The 5538-nt window shown below is 42.4% G+C and overlaps 1 long non-coding RNA gene across 3 annotated transcripts; it reads right to left on the bottom strand.

The window, feature by feature from the left end:
• Positions 711-4755, bottom strand: LOC110429949. 3 transcript variants are annotated; one of them, XR_002447137.1, is made up of 11 exons: positions 4742-4755; positions 4417-4460; positions 4278-4334; positions 3723-3944; positions 3490-3625; positions 2934-3052; positions 2569-2708; positions 2212-2384; positions 2068-2120; positions 1442-1486; positions 711-981 (listed from the first exon to the last, which is right to left on the bottom strand). It is a non-coding gene; the product is annotated as an uncharacterized LOC110429949 (long non-coding RNA). The 3 variants fall into 3 exon arrangements; XR_002447139.1 differs by lacking the exon at positions 4278-4334; XR_002447138.1 differs by lacking the exons at positions 4278-4334; positions 4742-4755 and having other exon boundaries at positions 4417-4714.

The raw sequence follows: 5538 nt of genomic DNA on the forward strand, positions 1-5538 counted from the left end.
GAGCCGTCCCATCTTGATAGCCTGGTGATGATTACGCATGCCCATGCATTCTGCCCTGCGCGCCGTCTCGCACTGGCTCAAAGGTCGCACGCTTGTACGGCATGGCGGCAGATCCGGCGGGGTAGTTGTGGTGTTATCAATCGACGCCCAACTCGTCCCTAGGAAGGGACCCTGTTCGGTCGAAGGTCGGACGCCGTGTAATGTGCTGATATCCGGAGCGCTGACCTTGGATGTCTCGAGGGGGTCCCGATTAAACGTTTCATCCTTGTTTCCTGCGTCCTGACACGCCCTGGGTCGTTTGGTGGGGAAGGCTGCAAAAAGAACGATGGGACGGGTGCCTGTTTCCTATCACGCTTCCCGTGACCAGTGTGTTAGGTGGGAAAACGGCAGGTGCATTAAATGCCCTGGCTCTCGTGCGCGCGTCAGACGGCGGACAGTGTCCTTGCGCTCGACGCTTCCCGACTCGCTCGAGCCCGTTTCCGTATTCGACGGTAGCTAGCGCTCGACCTCTGATCGATTCGCTCGACGCTATTTCCGTCTTCGAGGCTGCGGACGTCGATGGCTGCGTATATGTATGGCCAGAGCGTCGAGTCGTGGGCCTCGTCCTGCGTACGGATAGTCTTGTTATGTGTATCGGTGAGGGTACCCCTTATTGATACCCTCGACACATTGAGATAGATGAAATTTATGTATCAGTGGTGACACATTTGTGATCAAAAATCGTATTAACCATTCATGACTATGATTCATGACTACTCTCATACACACTGGAACTCACCTAGTCTGAGAAAGTAATTGGATCATGATTCAAGTATGCAGAACAAAGATCACAGCCTTGTTCCATGCATTATATTCTCATCAAGGGGATGGTTTAGCAGAGTTTTAAGTTTATAAATTAATTCAAAGAAAATAAGTTTTCCTATCCATCTTCGCACCTCCAGCTCCAAGTTTCACTCCTCAGTGCTCCTCGGCTCCACACACCTGAAAAAAAAACAATAACCTATGTTTATACAGCTAGTTAAGGAAATGAATGGTGCGTATGTGCTCATATGAGATGGTCCTAAAATGATTAATGTTGTATGCTGGCTAGTGGCTACATGACAAAGCATGTATCATGTGTTGCCGTACTGAAAAGATGCATGTATCATATACTATATATATATATATATATATATATATATATATATATATATATATATATATATATATATATATATATATATATATATATATATATAGCTTTGGTCTACTACCTTAGCATATTTATGATCAAGCTCCGTCTCTACCAATTGTAAATTATAAAGAAAACACTTCACAATTCTAAAATACATATGAGATGTGCATGAAGGTGATCAAGCTCCGTCTCTACCAATTGTAAATTATAAAGAAAGCACTTCACAATTCTAAAATAGATATGAGATGTGCATGAAGGTCAACACACCTAAATCATAAGGCACACATAATGGTCATCACTCTGATCTGATATCTGTATAAACCAAAGAAAACTGAAATTACTAATTTTTTATGCCCCATTACACAACATAAATCCCACAAAGGGCCATGTTAAACGCGTGAGAACTAATGAATGCTCGAATTTTTTTGACAGGTCAGAAAATATAAGGAGATTTGAAAGACCATTAGACATCATGTTAAAGCATAATAGATTTTTTTGTTTCTTAATTTGCCATATATCCCGGTATCTCAACAATTTGCATATCATATTGAATAATAAATAAATTAGACCATGGTGAGATACAGAAGCATCTCATTATGCATAGTAAATATAGTTTTTGATGGACAGTACAGATGCATAATATTGGAAGTCATCACAAGAAATCAAAATACTTTGAGTACTCAAATAAGCATGACGTAGAAGTGAAGCATTTCATAGGTTTCATGTTGCATTTATCAGGTTTGAGGTTTCTCTTCAACATGAGCACACTGAACCATGCCACAAATATTTCATGTTGCATGAAAAAAAATAGAATCCACATATATGGTGTTGACACATAAGGTGCGCATGAAGAAAATTCAGTAATAACAAAAAGCACTGTGACAAGAGCATACCTTATGATGGTAGATTACCTCGACGCAGTGGCGAACTATATAGATTTAATTACCTGCAAATTCAATAAGCTAAAACATTTAATTACCTGCAAATTCAATAAGCAATTTAATTCAGGACAAACATTTGATCATGAAGGTACTGACCAATTTATGAGTAAAACATGAGCGACATCAGCTCGCTAACACAAATGAGATCAGAGCTGAAGCAGGGAAACCATGAAACAGAAATGTCAAGCAGCTTGAGGTGAGATGGTGGAGGTATTGCCATCCAATGATCCAAGTATACAACAGTCCACGATTAACCTGTATTTGATTAACTAAAAGAAGAGCAATTATGAAACTGAAACAAAAAAGGACATGTTCCACCGATGTGACCAAGCTATCTTTATTCAAAAAGGCACATATAATTTAAACTGATATTTTCTCGTGTAAACAGAACTATGGCATATCCAAGAACACTATGACTCAGAGATGGGTACTGAAGATTTTGTTTTCACTTACTCGCCTTAGTCTGTCTAGCCCGGCGCCTATAGTGGCGACCCACAAATGAGTCTATAACAGCTGGTTGTCGAGGAAATGCCATGCCTAGCAAATTAGGCATAATAACAGGCCTTCTACTTTGGATACCTTTGCTGAAGGATCTTCCTCCGCACATGAAACAAATTTTGGTAAATGAGAAAAGTTATAAAACTGTTTCTGGAATGATACAAAATAGCAAGTTCAGCTCTTAAATTCAATGGCAATATCATGAAACTGAAACTTTTCAGTGTACCAAAGAAATTTTCAAATTACTATGGCAATGTTGAATCCTAATCATGCAGTTATACAGTTCCAAATTCAATTGCAAATATGAATCAAGCCATTACCATCTTGGCAATGAACTCAAGGTAGTTGTCCTCAAGCAGCTATCCTCATTCTCCTCCAACCTTGAATGGTTCTGCAGGTATTCCTCATTAGGTACAGTATAGACCACACCCAGGGCAACCTGAATCAAGGAATAAAAATTGAAAAATGAATGTTTTTAGATGAAAAACTTTTCTGATTCCTATCAAAGCTTCTCTGATGTACCTAGGGCAAAAGCTTCTCTATCAAAAACTTAGAAACCATAGAGGCTATTTGCTAGCATATTTTAGACATACAAATGGCACAGACATATATGGTCCCTGTCATCTATAGTTTCTCAAATTACTTACAAATCTCGGCCTTAGTGCCCAGAGAACAAAAGCATTCAGTTTTTGCTTAGATTTCTGGTCTAATTTATTTAGTTTTGCCTGAACTTGTTCATTCTTATAAGCACATTATAGATAAAGCATCTGCGCATTCAAGATATCCATCCAAAAGATCAGAATTCATGATTTATATTATATCAATATATCTGCCAAGAAAAAGGAACACGATAAGCATTGTCTAATAATAAACCACCTCATTTTCTCTGTAAAACTTGTAAAGCTCTTTAACAAATTCTATGCTGCAGGCAGGTTCTCCGAGTCTACACTATCAATATCCATAAGCGATTCATCTTGGCTCATAATGTCCTTGTTCTCTGCCACACCACACCCTGCATTGCCAAAACATGACAGTAAGCCAAAGCCATGACAAAGAAGCCCAAAACCTGTCCCTTTCTGAGCAGCAGCACAAATCACAAGTGCAAATACCATGTCGATGTCACTATCACTGTCATGGATCGACGTCAATATCAACAGTGCTATCCCCAATTGATTCCTTCTATTGATCAACTCTGGGTGCAGGATCAGATATGATCGACTAACATTCAGGTTGCCCTTTGCTCGCCATGGAGGCAGTGAATTTCCTGAACAACCACTTTGTCCTCTTCCAGCACTCTCTCCAAAAAACAGTGCAAGGAAGAATCGTATATTCTGCGAATTTAACAGAACATAAGGTCCTCTTCATCCCTCTATGATGAACAAGTTTTTTTTCTATTTGTTCTTGGTATTGCCACAAAAAAGTATTTACACAAATAGCTATGAGTGTTTTGATTCTTTTGCTAATGTGGTATCTGGTATGTCTGAATTTTTAAGATCAAATTGAAATTTGCTTTCAGGTGGATGAAAGTACAAACACTATTAATGACAAAATATTTATAGAAAGAATGATATTTTACCATTATATGTTTCGTGAGAGGGATCTAGAGAAGAAAAAGGTTATGAACATGTAGATGGTTGGTCAGTTATTTGTAATGCAAAATTTACCTTGTTTGCAATCTCTGTACTCCTGACCACTCATTAGTGTCTACATCGAAGGAATTTCTAGCATTTACAGAGTCGTGTTATGAACATGTAGATGGCATGTCATAGTTAACAGTAGAACAAGAACAGTATAGAGGGATACCATTTGCACCCTCTGTAGTATCCTGTGGGTTGGTATGAACCACTCTGCATAACAGACAATAGCAAAGCAATGCAGCAATGAATGAGATGATGCATCATTGCTAGAATGTCTGCTAATCAAGTACTAAAACACATTAATAATATGAGCAAGAGAAACATAGTCAAATGAGTAATTTGGATTACTAGAATTAAAGAAAATCTGTACCAAAGCTGACTCATGTTGACATCACCCTGGACAGTCGATTCCAATTCCAATTCATACATAATTTGTCCATGACAGTCAACCGAATAGAATATAAACTGAATTGGAGAGGATTGTGGAGGACCTATAGCAGGAGCAGCCCATCTTCTGGCGCCGGGGCCTTGCAGCTCACCAGCAGCAAGGCGCTCCAGGAGCTGCAGCGCATCAGCAGCAACCGTCGTGGCTTGGCGGATGTCGGCGATGAACACGAAGGAAGGCCCGGAGAGGGCGCTCACCACAGCGCCCCCGCCCTCCTGTGGGCCGTCCAACTCGGCGTCACGGCGGGAAAGAGCATCCGCCACGGTATTAAGGCGGCCGGGGCGGTACTCCACGGTGAAGTCCAAACCAAACAGCTTGCTGATCCACTGATGTTGCGGAACGGTGGAGAGGCGCTGATCCAAGAGAAACTTCAAGTTGTAGTGGTCAGTGCGGATCAAGAAGTGGCGCCCCCACAAGTACGGGCGCCAATGGCGGACAGCCTGCACCAGTCCAATAAGCTCCCGTTCGTATGCCGCAAGCTTGAGGTGGCGCGCGGCGAACGGTCGGCTGAAGAAAGCGAGGGGCCCGGCACCTTGGTGTACGACGGCACCGAATCCCGCACCGGATGCATCGCAGTCCACCATGAACAGCTTGTCGAAGTCGGGCATCTGGAGCACGGGCCCGGTGGTGAGGGCGCGTTTGAGCGCCTGGAAGGCCCCCTCTGCATCGTCATCCCAGGCGAAAGCGTCGCGGCGCACGAGGCGTGTGAGGGGCGCCGCGATGAGGCCCAATTCCCGGATGAACTTCCGGTAGTATCCCGCCAGCCCGAGGAAACCACGGAGGCCCCGAGGAGAGCGAGGCGCCGGCCAAGCAGCCACGGCTGCCACCTTGTCAGCATCCATG

The sequence above is a fragment of the Sorghum bicolor genome, chromosome 8, assembly GCF_000003195.3.
Source record: "Sorghum bicolor cultivar BTx623 chromosome 8, Sorghum_bicolor_NCBIv3, whole genome shotgun sequence".
Classification (NCBI taxonomy): domain Eukaryota; kingdom Viridiplantae; phylum Streptophyta; class Magnoliopsida; order Poales; family Poaceae; genus Sorghum; species Sorghum bicolor.